General features: G+C 39.5%; 1 long non-coding RNA gene across 1 annotated transcript; it reads right to left on the bottom strand.

The window, feature by feature from the left end:
• Nucleotides 1-1,069: 1,069 nt before the first annotated feature.
• Nucleotides 1,070-17,513, bottom strand: LOC110838065 (uncharacterized). The gene is made up of 2 exons (XR_002545953.2): nt 17,154-17,513; nt 1,070-1,434 (listed from the first exon to the last, which is right to left on the bottom strand). It is a non-coding gene; the product is annotated as an uncharacterized LOC110838065 (long non-coding RNA).
• Nucleotides 17,514-17,532: the final 19 nt, after the last annotated feature.

The raw sequence follows: 17,532 nt of genomic DNA, 5'->3' as shown, positions 1-17,532 counted from the left end.
ATTCAGTTTCACAGTCCGGCCGCTTCATCCTCTGGATAAAGATTCCGTTACCCTTCGGATGCGTCTCAGATAAAGTTTCGTGCGCACATCGTCACAACGGAAACTAGCCCAGGAAGCTGTGCCAAATATAATTGGGTGCATGAAATCACCAGGAAAACTCTTTGTTATTTAAATTTCGTGATTCATTGGCTCTCAAGAACGTACAGTACAGCTGAGAGAAGGAGCCACTTCCTCCTAGCCGATGTGGCTATTTATATTCACCATAAAGGAGTCTGACCAGGTGGTAAAAGTAGGCAACGCTGGTATGTGCATCTTCCAGTTCCTGTAGCTTAATTTGTTAGAGGTCAACTCGGTGGAGTACGTTTAGAAACCATCGTTAAATCCGTCCTACCGCCATGAACTTGAACTTTAGGCTCGCTGTCGCGATGCGCTGGCTGCAAGAACACAGCAGTCTCCGAAGGAACCAGCAAGTTTTTGCATGAGTAACCGACGTTATTGGACGTCATTCTATGACTAACACGAGAACCCAACAGTTACTCAGCTGGCAAAGAAAATTCCCGTATTTTATGGATCGCGAATGTTCATTGCCATGTCAAAAAGCATGTCAGTGCATGTTATTCTGACCCCAGTTGCATCAAATCCATATCTCACCCTGTTTCAATAAAACCCATTCCTCCCATTAGCGCTGAGATCTTCTTCGAAGGTTTTCTGACTTAAATGCTGCATTTGTTTCAACATGCCCCGCCCATCCCATCTTCCTTGGCTTGAAACCACCAATTAGCATTTGGTGAATCGTTCAGCTTATAAAGCCCATCATTATACAATTTATTCATCCTACTGTGACTTAATCCCTCTTATGTCCAAATATTCTCTTAGTGATCTAGAATCCCCATATCTCCGATTTCTCGAGCGCGGCCCTGATAATGGGGACAGCAAACACCTCTGAAACGTCCGTAAACTTCTACCAGGCAGACTACTCCGGGCAATAACGTAGAAGACAGCAATCTCCACTCTCAATATATGTGTGGCAACAGGCAGCTGGGAACATTTAAAATATTATTCACAAACATTTTAAAATTCAATAGCTTTTATTTTATGATATATTTTGACGTGGATAATGCAATTTAACATAAAACTGACTCTGTATTTTAACCAAGTCTTACTTTATCCAGGTAATATCCTTTAATCAGTCAAGTGGTTAGGCAATGAATAGATGAGGAAAGCCTTTTTATGGGCTTCACTATAACTTCTTACTCTTTCATAACAAAAACTGAGCACGAAATCACGTTCCGAGTCTGTTGATAAGCATTTGAACCTACGACAGAAGAAGTACCAGAAGAATGGAGAACACTGCATAATGAGGAACTTGTCAGGCTTCTCCTCAGTCCCTCTACGTCAGGTACTGGCAAGTGCTTTTACTGGTGGCTGCAGGACCTGTCGAAAGAGAAGTCGAATAGTTATAAATTATTTGCCATGACTGAACATAATTTATGCATACACCAAAACACATAACAGTTATAAATAATTAATTTTTACACGATATTCTGAACCCCAACTGATGCTGTCCTATTCTGCTTTCTCATACACACTTGTGGGTATAATAATTGAGGAAATCGACATTGGTCTTCTGGCATGTGACGCAGTGTGGATTTGTAGGTAGGTATTAACATTTACGAGGAACATACCGCCTCCATCTTTAGGCTGCGTTATTAATATCATCTGGTCAAATTGAATTCATTTTAGGGCCATATTCTGCAAACCCTTGATCACGAAAATGTGGGATAGTGCCTTAAAATGCCTTAATATTGTGTACACACACTTTTGTACTCACCGCAATACTGCGTATCGTTTTCTGGGTGTAAAAGAACTTCAGTGGCTTGTTCTATGTTTCGAATATGACGCAAAATTTCATATTTAGCCTATCGTCTAAACTGTAGGACGTGTGCTTCTACTCAAGCGTTGAATCAAACACGGTGTTGTCCACAAAGCTTGTTCGCCTTGCGGAAACTAGACACAGCCACTGAGAAAGAAGTCAGTTTGTGCAAGTGATCATGGGGTTGCTTAAATGACATGAAAGAGCTTTCAGAAGTATTTCATTGTTAGCAGATAGTTGACGTGACTACACTTAGATCTGTGGGAGGAACACTTAACTAGTTAGAGTACATAAAGAGGGAAACTAAGACATTTCTTCTTATCGAATTGCACTTATGACACTGAAGATGATATATTTATAAAATGCTTCCTCGCAGACATAGAGAGCTAAGTGAATCTGATAGAATAATTATATCTAATAACAACATTTCAATGGCGTTATTTTTTTGCGATGAAATTGATAGCGCAGTGTTGGAGTGAAATTTAAAGGACTGTTGATGATAAGATGGTTTGTTCCTGAGGATGGACCACGACCTACGTCATAATTAAATGCATAAACTGAATCAAACAGAAGTCAAGGCAAATTATTAATATTGCTAGCATCAACTGTTAAAATAACAAATAAACGTGACAAATGAAAAACACAAATAACAGAGTACGCTCACGTGGACAACGGACGTTTTATTACTGAATGGCAAAAGAAAGTCCGTCAAATTTGTTATTTTATAAATTTATAATACAGTTATGTATCCCTATCTGTTTGCATTTTTAATTATTATGGAAGACGTAAAGTCAAATATGGAAACATATGCTGGTTAACTCTGTTAAATTAAAATCACTACCTCTGCAGATTGTGGGTGTTTTACAGGAAAGCCTTATCTTACTTTAAAGGAAAAGACTAGGTTGCTAGACACCACTCCCTGTCCTAAGCCAAATGAACCCAGACCACATCCTCATATTTATTCCTTTTCAATATTATCCTCACATGTGGCAAACCTTTGATGGATGACGTCTGGGACGGTTTACAATTGCTACAAGAACAATACTGTACTTAAAATCTTAATGAACCAATGTTAACGTACTGCGCTGAGTTGTGCTGCTTCGTTTGTTGTGGGGGCACCGACCTGTGTGATCCAGGGGACCATAAAACGTAGCTTCTGCTCTCTCTTGTTGGCTTTGCAAGTGCAAGAACTTCTGTGCACAATGATTAAAATGTTCTTGGTTTTCCATGTTAGTTTCACTAAATAATCAGCGTTTCCAAGTCGCTGAGAAAATTATGCAAAAGTTTTATTGCTCCCACTAATACCACTACAATAAAAATGTAAATGCGCTGGCAAATTTTAACATTGCTTTCTTATTTTAGAAATTTATTTTTATAGAAATTATAGTCGTTCAACTCGTCACGAAATTAATTCCTCTTATGGAAGCCTAAAGTTCATTACCGTGTTCATGACAGCCCGCGACTCGACCTTACCCTTCTACCTATATCTGGGGCTTCAAAAATATATGCACTTCCCATACCTGCCATGCATGCTACTTCTCCTGCTCATCCCATCGAAACTTGATTTGTTCACACTAATCGCATTAGTCGCAATTGTTGTTAGTTATGGCCGAGGGCATTGTTCTTTTTGCGTCACACATGCGTGCCTCTGTTCTCAAATGTTCGTTTCTGCTCTTTACTCTGTTAAGTTTCCTCACTCTTTACACGGACCTGCTTTTGTTCTGTTTTATTCATTACAACACGAAGAGATTAAGTGAACACAAAGAATTGAGATTCAGTTATTGAAATTAAAATTCTTGCACCGTTTATTGCAGTTACATAAATACTGAGTCTTCGGTTATGCTGAATGTTTTGATAGATCTGCTCCTTAATGTCAACATGCTTTGCAGTCAATGGCCTTCTAGAACACGCATCGCTGTTGAAGCTGGCTGTTCCCTGGGATATGCAGTGTAGTCTGGTAGATACTGAGAGATATTTCAGGGGTGCTTACTGCCCACATCAAGAAGGCGATGGACGCAGTAAGCACCACTGAAACGTCGGACAATATCTACCAGAATATACGATGCAACATCGCAAAAACTCGAAGTTATGTTTTTATTAAATAATTAATTATCAATTCATCAATGTAGACAAACGGTACAGAGCCTTCCCGAAATATGGAAAAGTATGAAGATTTGGAATGGTTTCAACTGGCTCGGTATAGAATCCAATGGCGGATTTTAGTAAAAGTGGTAATGAATCGTTATCTTCAAAGGCGTGGAGTGTAATCTCCACTCCCGCACACGTCTTCATGTCGTGAAGCATGCCGGTGACGCTTTACATTCACAAAGGAAATGAACAGTATATTACTCTCGGTTTGTTTGCATTATCTGTATATGAAAGGGCACGTTTATTGTTTTCATAAACGTGCAATTAACTTTAAAGTAGAACACGAACTGTTTGACCAGAAAAATGTATCAGCACCTCCAACTATCATCCTAGGTCTCCTAGCAAGAGTCAGGAGTCTATTTTAAATCGAGCCGAAGTCGTTACAGAGTGAGGCTATTGACCTGCATGTGTAAGGCTTTCTCCTGTCCGTTGTAAGCAACGTGACTTATGGAAAGGCTTACAATGTGTGATACACCTTGAAAATATCAAGTCATCTGATAGACACAAAATCGCTTATTTCTTAAGAAGGGATAAATCAATTTGCGCAAAACTTGGCATGCTTACATCGGGAAACCAGGAAGAGATTTTAGGAAGGTCAAAATTTTGGACAAGAGTCATGAGTTCGGGTACCGGCGAGAGGCGTCTTGCAATTCGGAAATTAAGCACGGAGCCAAGATGAAAGTTGCTTGTTTTGACGAGGATACTACAGGGAGAAAGGCCGCAACAAAAATTCTGTCCTGGGTTCGAAACCAGGTGAAAAAGTGGCAAGATTATTGTTCTGTATATTTTATAACCAAATACTTTGAATAAACTTACTATCTAATTTTCTCCGGACCTTTTTATATATACAACCTCACATTATATATATATATATAATTTCTTACGTCCGTTAAATTTTACACCTCTCAGCGTAACACTAACTGTTTCAATGAGTTATGTATTCGATAGTGTTATTTAATAACCTACGTACTGAAGCAACGAAGTGGGAAAATACTGGGTTCAGACCCATCTATGAACTAAGCAACAAATATAAAAACGCACCTTAAAATTGAGTTGGTATTGATGGTTATTTTGGGAAGAATCCAGATTGAAATCCTTCAACACTTAATGTACTGTGAAACTACTGTACCACCTGCTACGGCATTCAATAACTCAGCATTGTGCCCACAGAGCGTGTTTCCGGTTTTCATGAGACTCTCAGAAAAGAAAAAAAATCACTCAACAGCATCAACTAATTAATCTTCTTAACGGAGACGTGTTGTGTTTACGTTGGGGCAGGAAACTAAATTGATAAATAGGTGCAATATTTAGATGAAATTGTATTTCAAAGGGTTCACGATTTTTTTAAAAAAAAAATTGTGTTTCCATTCGACTAAAACTGAGATAGACGCAGTCAGTGGATTGTGGTAATGTCAGCGCTGACTCCTGTTGCCTTACAAGAGCACAAAAACCTGATTTTTATTGACAGTCCACTCTACCCTCTTGCCGCCTCACATATTTCATAATGCCCTCACACATCCCACGTTCAGAAATAGCACACCTTATCATCCACTTGAACACTTCACTTGGTTCATCATGTGCACACATGCACGGCCTCTGACTGACTGTCCCTCTCTCTCACACACACGCAAACGCACGGGTACAATGAACGCTGTTCAGAAATATCCAGCGAATTTGTCTGCGTTGAAGGATGCTCAATTAGCAACGCGATAACCCTCCACACTTTTGTTCGCGAAGCAGCAGTTCGAATCCAGTCTCTGTGCCATTTAGATTTCGAACCAGTTAGCAGCTATTTCGGAAAATCGCTGTAAAGTCGTGGCTCTCAGAAGCTTTTTATTATTTTAACCTTTTAAAGTAGGAGCTTATCTACACGACATAAAATAATTCAGTTCGCACCTCAAAGAAAACACAAAACTTCTCAATTACAGAGGTCGACTTCTTAATGCTGTCAAGGAAATAATCGCTGCTTACAGTAAAAATCATTTATTTTTATTATTAGTGTTCTGTCTGATGACAGGTCCATATGAACGGGATCCTTCCATCCTTTTCTCGGACTGGGACCTGTTCATATACGTTCTTGGCAGATGATCCAGAAGTGGTTTGCCATTGCCATCTTCTGTGTGTGAATGGAGTAATTGTTGGTATGCCACAAAGAAACCGGGGAAGCCCCGGAGGAAAAGTCCGTGTTGCCTAGACCACGGCCTTGCCCAACACAAGTTATAAATTCGGGCACCGCCGGGAATTGAACCCGGGACCCCAGGATTACAAGGCCAGCGTTCTGACCGCTAGACCACCGTGGCCATCTTAAAAATCATACGAAACTTAAAAAAAGAAAAGAGAGAGAGGGCACAGTTAATGAGTCTTAAAGCAGGCGGTAGGACTACAGAGAGTTACCACTGGACTTTAAAGGGTTTAGTGCCTATTGAAGGTCTAGTTCAGCAGAGACATTGTCTCACCCAATTGCAACAATCTCTTATATTCAAGATGATAGCGTAGCTCATGCAACAGTGCACAATAAACATTAATCTGGCAGGATCATGCAGGAATTTTGCGATCAGAGCTCATTTCCAGAAAATATTTCTATTTGTATCCCACCACGTCATCATATGATATTCCGCAAGTTTGTGAATCTGGTTCTGTTGTCTTCGTGGGAATGCTACGTTAAAAGATCTTCTAGGAATGAAAAATTTATATTTTGCACTTACCATGAATAGTAGCATAATAAAGTAGTGACGTCAATCGGTGGAGCCCTCGTGTCTTCATAGGAGACATTCACATCAATATCAAATATTCCGACAGTTTTTAGGGGCTTTAGCATTTCTAAAGTCGTAAATAGGACCAGTCCTAAATAATTCATACCGTTGACCTATTGTCTTTATTTACATTACAAATTGTTGTAATTAAACTATATTGGTAAATTACCACAATATTGAAATAGAGTCATTCAGTCTCAAGCAATGTGTAATGATTTTAAATGCCTTACATAAATATCGTATAGTTATTAAGTTCTTTTTAATTATCAACCAAAACGTACCCCAACATTTTGTGCACTGGACATATAGCGGATTTTCAATACTTTCTAACAAACAAGCAATTTTATGCTACAGAGAAATTAAATGACAGCCTGTCGATAACCTAAATCCATATCGATATCAAATATTTCCCCGATGTCATACTGTATCGATAGGCCGATATCCATATCAAGTGTCGTTCCTTTAACATAGAGTCATGTGTGATTTTATGTAAGGCTTGTTAACAAGTTGATCTGATGTTTAACTCCGGTAATAAGCAAGCAAAACAACGAACAGTGTCTGCCGCTGGAAGAAATCATGCACTTCAATACCGAGTTTATATTAAAAAGCATATATCTTCCTTTACAGCAAAAATTTTGTCAAACAGGTTCTTATCTCGTTACAAGAATGTAAATTAGGCAATTTATTATCTCATTAAGATAATAAATACAATCACTGTACTAGTTTCTCTGTACCTCTGATTTCAGTCGTTGGCAGTTTACTTATCTGACAAGTACTTGTCGTTGCTACGCTGTGCGTTGACCAGAGATAAGGCGTAAGAGTACATCAGAGCAGATTATGTGCGTAAATTTGTTCGGATCCAAACATTAAGGGTGAAACCAGGTAAGCTGATACACAGCAATATAACATAACATACGGAAACTTTGCCTCAGGTCAGTGACAAGACTCATGCTCGGAAAGACACCTGCTGTTATTTGCTTTGTAACATTGATTCAGGGTATTTGAAAACAAAGTTCTGGGGAGATTACTAGCCATAAAAGAGAGTCGATGACGGAAAATATTACGTAATGATGACTTTCATAACTTTTACCCTATTTCTTCAGCATTTACGGATTAGGCCCTCTAGCGTCTTCCAGATCAGATTTAACTTTTAAAACACTGAATAATTTTTAGACACGCGGTAGGACTCTATGGACATGGGACCGACCCAGCGCAAGGCCTTTCCCTACAGAGGACAGTACAGCACAAAAGAACACAGAAATGTCTGCAGGGTATTCGAGTCACGATCCCAAAGCAAAGACTATAATTTGTATTTGTCGACTGTGCGGCCACTGTGATTGGTTAAGATTTGTATGGATACATTTTATCGTTTAATGTGGCTTATTTAAGAACTCTCTCAGTAGGTCAGACTACTTACACCTATTTCATTGCATCGAACAATAGAATCACTAATCATGCCTGGAGGGACAAAGGAAAACCACGAAGAACCTCAGTCATAATAGCAGGTCTCCGGGCTAAGATTTGAACTCGAGACCTCCCGAATACGAAGGAGGGCATAACTTTTCTCCTCTGCCAAATATTATTATTACGATAAAATGAAGGTGCATTAAATTAATAGAAGAAATGTATATAAAATTTGAGTCGGGAAACATGAACGGAAGAAATTGCTTTGATCGGACCCAATGACGATCTCTTTTGAACACGGTAAGGAACCGTCCCGTACCATTAAATGCAGACAGTTCATCGACTAGTTAAGCGGCTGTCAACTGCTCAAGTTCGTCTCTTGATTATATCAACTTTTCAACAATCCACTCTGTACGCTCTTTAAAACATCAACAGTTTCCAAACAAAAGCACAAAACCTTCAATTCCTTTCAGATACATAATACTATCGTCAGTTCGATTCCAGAGGCCTCAAAAATTATCTTTTATGAACATGATTTATTTTCTCGATAATTTAACGCGGCCTTGAAGCTTTATGAGATAGTCGTGATGCATCGTGGTCACACACAATGAACACTTAGAAAACAATAACTTACAGAAGCGGATACTTTCGTGCAACAATTATCGCAGTTGACACTGGATATGGCTCACGAATTATTTTATTTTATTCCCGTTGTCGACGTGGTAAAGTACGGTGCGCGCAACGTGATTTGCAAAGACTACAACGGATGTGTGTGTACACGTCGAAGGACTTGAATGCACGACGCGACTGCCAGGAGTTAAGACTTCAGACCAACTGCTCCCCCCACTTCTGATTTCCCATGAGAACTAAGAAAATCATCCCCCTTGCAGACTCTGTGGTTTAAATTTCACTGGCTGGACTTAGGACACTGAACATTTCGACAGCGGTCCTGCCTGTCGATGAGTTAGAATGAGCAATCCGGCACTGGGCCTGCTCTCCATTTTTCTCATATTCTACTTTAACCCTTTAAAGCCGAGTGGTAACTACGATGGTAGAACTGCTTTAACAACAGTAACTCTGCAGTTTATATTTATGGGTCTTGTATTATTCTCACTGTGAACAAGAATTATTTCCCTAACAGCATTAGAAGATTAATTTTTTGTATTTATAAAGTTTTTTTGCGGTGCGGACTGAATTCTTAAATGGTATTCAGACGAGCTTCTGCTTCAAATGGTTAACTAATTACCAGTTCCAAGTTTCAGACTGATGTCTTCCCTAATAATGATCAATAGTTCAATATCCGGAACTCCGTTTGTGTTTAGAGACAAGTACTCTGAAATACCCAATCTGAATCAACTTTGCAGACTACTAATCAGTGTTTCATTGTTCCTGTCATGCGGGTCCGGATACGTCAGCTGGACGTTCGGAGTTTGATTCATGACAGAGACAGGAATTGTTATCTTGTCCAAACTAAACAGACCAGCTCTAGGGGCCGACCAAGCCCGTCTATCAGCCACGAAGCTTATCATTCATCTCTGTTAAGCGTTGACATTAAGAACGCGTCGTGGTTTACATCGTATTTAGTGCGGTGTTTAAATACGTGAACCACTTTAAATTTATTTATTAATTTAATTAGCCATTCTTTGGCAACTACGGGAACTGTATGTTACTGGGTGGAAAGCAACATGATGGCTGTTAGAGACAAGAACAGACTGATGTGAAGATATGTAATTGCTCCTTCTTTGGTGCAGCTGTTGTATTTCTAGACAGGTTGCCGAAAACTATACAATAACCGTGATTAATCGATTTCTCAGCTGGCACTCGACTAGGGCCTCCGGAACACGAAACAAAGTTGTAAGTGTTTTGAACGAATCTGTAATCTAATTACAATGTTTTAACCGACAGGTGGAAAGAAATAAAAAGTATCAAGTTAGAAATTAGATGGCCTCCCAAAATAATTTCTGATGGATATTTGAAGCTAAGCAACAAATTAAAGATAATAGTATTATAAATCTGACAAAATAATCATAGTAATGTGACAAACCTCATTTTTCTACGTAACCAAAATAATTTTAATGCACGTGATCTAGCGCTGCACAAGTTTCCTGATACCATCACAATATTTGGGCCTAAAGTCACTTTTACCGATTCTTTCCAGATTAGTACTAATTTAATCAGTGTCGAGTGTCTGTTCTCACTATATGCTGGATACTTTGATCGATCCACTTCCTAACTTCAAGATAATTCTTTCGATAGCTGCACAGAACGCGTCATCACCATCGGCTGTTGTCCGCTCTTTTCTGAACATCATGCATTAGCATTCACACACAACCTCTCACTCGTACAGATGTTGCCATATTTAACAACAGTATAATTCTTCGTTAATTTAATTAGGTTTCTCACCCTGTGATCACAAAAATAAGGTGCTGGATCCTAGTTGTTTTTTGTTGCATTCTGTCAAAGGAACAGTTAGCTAAACGGGTTGCAGCATTATCGTACACTGAAAAAGCAATGAAAACCAAAGGGGTTGAAATGAAAGTGCATATACAAGTCAATTCTTCGTCCTTTTGTCAAAATCATGTTTGAGGCAAACTATGCATTGTCCTCGTATTTGAGAACTTGCTGTCTGCGAGTACTAGATTCCCCTGCCTGAGAGCTACTGGTAATTACTTCGGATTGCAATGATTTGTTTACGTACCTGTGTCATATTCTGATATATACCATATTTCCAAAAAGTAAAACTCATTCCAGATCTACGTTCACTGTCTGATTACGATTAGTCTAAGTGTAACGTGTTTCTATAGCTAAATAAAATTGATAAATACATCACTTGTGTTACTATTTAGCAAATTTCGTCATTTAAAAGGTACATGAGATTTCATATTGCATATCTTGAAAGCTAGCAACGGCTGGGGGTTCGTCGTGCTGACCACACGTCATCCTATATCTGGTTGGATGATCGTTCACCTCTGCTTAGGCATGTGAACGTGAGGCCAGCAGCCAGCTAGTCGGCTTTGGCTCTCAGAGGGCTGCAGTCCTAAGTACCTAGCTTAAAAACCATGCCACGAGGACCTATGGAGAATGGGGGTTCAGCTCCATAAATTCTTAATTTCGGCACTAAATAGTGATGGGTACTCAGCCTAGCCTCTGTGTGAAGAGTTACCACTGTACAATATATAGGGGAGAGGGCTGTGTGGATCCTAAAATTGGTCTGGGCTAGAAGGCGAAGAAAATATCCCTGCCCCGTCCGGGAAATCGAACCCTGGTGGTCCAGCCAGAAGCTAGTCACTGTACTGACCGAACTATATCCTAACGAAACACTAGCAACTAGTATCAAACAATGGCCAGAAGAGTGAACCGTACTCTTGAACAGTGCGTACAAGCATGACGAGAGCATCTGTCCAAATTTCTGCAAATACAACAGAACTACAGCATGTCAATTCCTGGTAGTAGGTCGTCGAGGCTCTATCTACATATACTGACACCCCCATTTGATTGAAATGGAAGGCTGAATATTTAACGCAAAATAGGAACAATAGCTGTGAAACCTGACGGTTGGCAGAAGCACACCTTTGTTTCAAAAAGACGTAGAAAACATAATATTCTGGAGAAAATTTACGTAAAGCAGGTACATATTTACATGGATTGCAGCGAAAATTTGTAAATCGAGAGGTTGGTGTATCGACCGTCCCATATTTCTCATACTTCAGACAGCAATAGAAGACTCAAATAATAAGTGCAATGGTAAATGCTGCATACTCACTTTGTGATAACACAAGAGACGAAAAGTGAGAGCGGACGCCAAACCGCCAGAGGGCGATAATGCTATCTCTACTCCGATTTCACTTACATTACTTAGTATCTGCAGTCAGTGCTTTGTCAAGAAATCAACTTCACTGCCAGTTTCTGCCATTCTCATCTAAAGTAAAAGTAACTATATAATTAATTAACCACCTAACTGATAATTGGACTACAACACCAAAGCCACCATTTGACCCTGCCGGCAGTCAATTTAATCAGGCTGACTACTGATTGTGAGTCCCGTTATTTAAGATGGACGTCCCACGCACAGCTGAACGCAACATTCCAAAATGGCTGCGATCTCCTGGTGAACGGTCTCTTTGAGTTTTATTACCTGCGAGACTTACTTAAAGAAAGGATCTGCATTAACATGCCTCGCACCGTCGACGACCTCAAAGAAAATATTCGCTAGGAGACCGATTCAATTTCAGGGGCAACTTGCAAAGCACATGACAGTTTGGAATGTGGCATTCAGTCGTGCATAGACGCCAGGGGAGACAATTTTCAGCACCTTTGTGATGGGATACAGTTTCACAAGGACTGGGGGATGTACCTAAAATATGTGATCACCGTTGATGTAAAATAATGGTTTTATTGTTGAAAAACTGGAGCTTATAGCGAGAGGAAAACTTGTCTGCCAACACACTGACAGGCAACGGGCTGGATAACGGGAAGCGTTCGTTACCCGGGGTGGGCTGATCTTTTTCACTACCGTTTCGAGGTCCCACTCCAGCCTTCTATTCTAATTGTCGGGGTCGGGGACGCTTTTCTCGAGGGGAAAGTGACCTGAGCAGAAAGCTGACCACATACTTCCTTCGAGCGCTGGGGTTGAGAATATGCAGAGCACGTCTTCTAGATGTGGTGCTTGACGAAGCGCCAAGGACTACTTTCTAGATATAGAGTTGTTCCAGGAGTACGACACAACGCAACTCAAGGCGTGCTGTAAACTACCGGAAAGCATAATCGCACACACATCTAACGTATATCTGGTACACTGGAAACCGCTGATTAAAAACAAAGTGTCGGTTTGAAACCACATGCCTATTTCCATATGGCACATGTGTGTAACTGCCTTTCAGCGGAAGCAAAGAAAGACAATGTGGTAGAGCCGTTCCTATGCAGGGAATAACGGAGAAGAGAGGACAAAGCCACCTTAAGAATCGTTATCGCATTCGCAATGTTGCCACGTACTGGCAGGATTTTACGAGCACTTTGTAAACAATTCATGACTCAACACTGGCAGGTGTCGTTTGGCAATAACGCCTCAATTTTGTGATTCTAACATGAGCTGTGATTGGTGGAGCCAGGACCAGGTGCTCTAACATTTTATTCCCCTTCTGACCCTCCCCCCCCCCCCCCCAAATGCAGGAGGACACCATATGCGATGAGAATGGCGGGCGCTTAGCTCAGGCTTTTGACTTGGTCAACGCTTCATCCGAAACTGTAGACGGAGTTTACTGCAGACAATTGGTCCATTTTCTATGACAGGAATGGTACTTATATTGAGGCGGTTCGTCTTTCTCAAGGCACCAATTCTCCCACTCAGAAACTTTTTAAGCTTAAAACTGGAAGACGAAATTAGAATTTTTGTTCCGATGAGCTGCTGAGAAAATCAACAAAGTTCAATGTAAGTTTCATGTAAAGGTATTGTTACATTTGATTGATAACAGCCACAATTAAACTCGACAGCAGTTTCTAGTACAAACTTTGCCTATGAAACATGTCAACAGAGAGATATATTTTCATTATAAATCTCTTGCACTTTGTGTGAAGGACGAATAAAACATCTAACAGTGGCCCAGATTTACAAGAAGTTGACTCGAATATTTAGCTATGTTGTGAAAGTGTTTCATGGACATTTTTATGCAGCTCTACACCGAGAATATACTCTTCAGCGCCAACACGACAATGAGTTCACAAGCTTTCCCATGCTGTATTAAAGCGAAGCCTTCGAATTTTGGAGTACCCAACCATGAATGAGAGGATGATGTAAAAAAGGTGTGATGGTGGTGTGGACTGGATTCAATTGGCTCAGGTCCAATGACGGGCTGTTGTGAAGACGGTAACGAACATTTGCCGCGTTGTATAAAGGGCGAGGAGTTTCGAAACCAAACGTGACTCAGCTTCTCAGGAAGGACTCTGATCCATGGAAAATCTCAGCTGATAGCTGATGGTAAAGCAGTTCCGCTTACTTACTTACGATACTTTATGATGTTCTACCACCAAGCACGCAAGTGACCTCTGCCACACTACACTCTTGACAGCTACGCTATTAATAAGCAGTGTAACACAAAAAGGAAAGATTTTTTTAAAATGTGTGTCGTAACGAGTGAAAGTTACATTCAACCACGTGGATCCGGAATTTCTTCTTTTTGAAGCTACAACCACAAGTGCAGCAAAATCGTGAACGGAAGAGGGGGTAGGTGGGTGGTGGTTTTACGGATCCTTCCTCTTCCCCAAACCCAAATGTACAGCATTCTTAACAGAAACATTGGGAGTGGAGAGAACATAACAAGCGAGTTTGTAAATCAAGAAATAAATACTAAAAATTGTCACTGTGCTGTGTATGAGGGAGTGGAGGCAGGGGAGACTAGCCTAAAATGACCTTCTATAAACATACATTGATTTTGCACATTAGCATTGACCTCTGTTGACTGCATGCTTTTAAAATATCTACAGCATGAAGAAATGTCTAACATATGCAATGAATCTTCTTAAAGACTTAACAAAATATTTTCAAAATCTGCAGGATTGTTATTTTTGGTCACGCCCCTCGGTAAAATGACATACTTACATTCTTGTCATAAACTACTATGTTTGCCAATAGATAACACAATGTGTTATCTTTTTATGATTAAGAACATGGGCACAGTGGAACTAAACAGAAAACAGAGCTATGTAACAGTAAAAGCAGAACCCAGCCATCTCTAGCACTTTCCTATTAATAACAAAATAAAAACACGCTCAAATAATCAAGATCAAAATTAAATAAAAGTTAACTACCGTGCAATAAAGTTCGAAAGCACTAAATCGAGCATTAACAAGTAAAAATATCGGCTGACAGAGGGCAGTACTCTATGGTATTATGTCTGTGTAGAGAGTACAGGCAAACTTGGCAGTCATTTAATCCGAAGTTGGCTACACTTGTTTTGGAAACCAAAACACAGATCAAAGCAATTTGAATTAATTATGACCTACCTAAAAAGTCTTCACTGGATATCTGTCTCAGTAAACTGATCAAAAATCTTAGGCTGCCAATGTTGATAAATTATGGCTGTAAAACGCCAGTAAACATACTTTTGTACACACGGCTTCAAAGCAGCGCTATCTCATCACGCCATCTATCACTGGAGTTTAGTACCACAATGACCGACTTAATGACACAAAAATTTAAAAAAACGGGTAATACATTTGTCACAGACGTATCATTTCACCCAGTAGTGCCATTTTAGGCTAGTCTCAGCTTTTGCTCCATGCTTTCATAACTTGCTGTTCGTGGAGAAGTACTACCGACGGCCTGGCGAAGTCTGTGCTCAGGTGCAATTAGGAAAATCGCAACTGAAGTATAAAAATTACGAACTAAAAACACGTTAAAAAAACCAAGTTCAAAATGCAGCAAACGTCAACTCCTGTACAATAAAGTTTGGAAGCACTAAATCTAGTGCAAGCAAGTACAGCATATCGACTGAGAAAGGAAAATACCCTATGCTATTAGGTCTGTGTGCAGAGTTGTGACACAGACCTGGCACGTCATTAACCCGAAGTTGGCTGCACTTGTTTTCCCAACCATAACAAAACACACTCAAGAAACATTGACCGACCAGGGAAAGTGATGAATTTCCCTAAACAATTTTACTGGATATCTGTTCCAGTATGTAGATTACACATCGCAGGCTACCAATATTGATAAGCTTTTGCTCTAAAACGCTAGAAAACTTACTTTTGCACACATACCTTCAAAACCGCGCTCTTTGATCTCGCCATTTTCCAGTGGTGTTGAGTACCAACTTGAACAACGTAATGGCGCGAAATTTAAAATTAGAATGCATTCATCAAAGATATATCATATAACTGTGTCTTTTAGGATAGTGCGAATATGAGAACCTAGTGGTGACAAATTTGAAATAATTCGTGGATTACATGTCACAGACGCATTATTTTACCCTGCTGTGTCATTTTAGTCTAGTAAATCTTTTTGTTCCATGCCTTCTTAAACTGCTGGACATGTCAGTGAGCGACCGACCGCCTGGAGAAGTCTGTGCTCAGAGGCAACATTCAAGAAAATAGCAACCGAAGTACAAACATTACGAAATTAGGCCTCCGGAATACCGTAATTAGGAAAACAACAAGAGTCAAGTTACAAATAAATCTACCCATGAAGAGAGAAAGTAAAGACACATAAGATCGTAAAATCTATTATTCAGGTTATAATCGTTTACGGCTGTCATTCTTTATCCCTAAAGGTCACTGACCTAGTGGATAAACATTCTGAAAGAAATTTAAAGATAATGTCTCCAACTTCCGTTCCTTCGTATATTTTACTGAGTCACTTATACAAGGGTTCTTGAAATGCCGTATATTTGTCACGAAACGTGAAAAATGAGAATTAGAGCAAGAAGCAACATTTTTAAATAAGCTCGTAGGCATAGCGAATTTTGATATTTAACGGAAAAATTATTAGCCGATAAAATAAGAAATATTACGTGAAGGTATACATACATATGGAGCGCAGCATTTCAAATGAAAAAGTAAATATTATATCACTGAAATCAATGTCTGAATTGTCTGTCAAATAAAAGGTATCTGATTCGAGTTAAGTAATATTCTATAAAATATTTCCAAAACACAGTTTTACTAAGCGTTTGTATTCGTGAGATACCAACTTCGAATTTCGGACAAGTTATCGACTATCCTCATCCTTTACAAATGCTCTCAGTTTGCACAAAATATGTCAAGATTCCACCCTGAAACAAGATACCACCGCTTCCAGCAAAATCCTTACCTTCCCATAATGATTTATCATATTTCCATCTGAAATCTCTTTAATTTAAAGTGTTAAATAAACAACTAAAAAAGGAATCACTGGAACACGTCATGTTATGTAAACTCAGTGAACTAAATGACAATAACGAAATTTAATACTTCTTACCGTAAAATAAAAGAATCAGACTTACTATTAGACAGCGGCTAGGCACTGCGGGAAACTGCAGGTAATAAACATTACGTGGAACGTGATAAATTAAAAGTTTTGAAGCTTCCACGTCTAATGCATGGAAGATTTTAAAGATGCTGGTTCACTAACAAACAAAATGAAATGAAAACGCTTTGTCATTATGAATCATGAAATAAGTGCAGTTGACAGAAAAGAGCACAAGAAAACACATTTCGTTTCGTTTACACGATTATTCCGCCAGCTCTGAAGTAACGGTCGTGCCTGTGTTTAATGTCTGCTGCTATTTTTGTCCATGTGGTCAAGATAATTTTACAAATAAAGAATCTGCGAGTTATTTCGATACAATCTTGCAGCAATTTGTAATTACCATCAGACGTTGC

The sequence above is a fragment of the Zootermopsis nevadensis genome, unplaced genomic scaffold (genome assembly GCF_977971745.1).
Source record: "Zootermopsis nevadensis isolate Lab colony 2312 unplaced genomic scaffold, Znev_1.0 Znev_ptg000061l, whole genome shotgun sequence".
Taxonomy (NCBI): Eukaryota; Metazoa; Arthropoda; class Insecta; order Blattodea; family Termopsidae; genus Zootermopsis; species Zootermopsis nevadensis.
The sequence above is the reverse complement of the archived record's forward strand: the minus strand, read 5'-3'. Positions and strand labels throughout refer to the sequence as shown.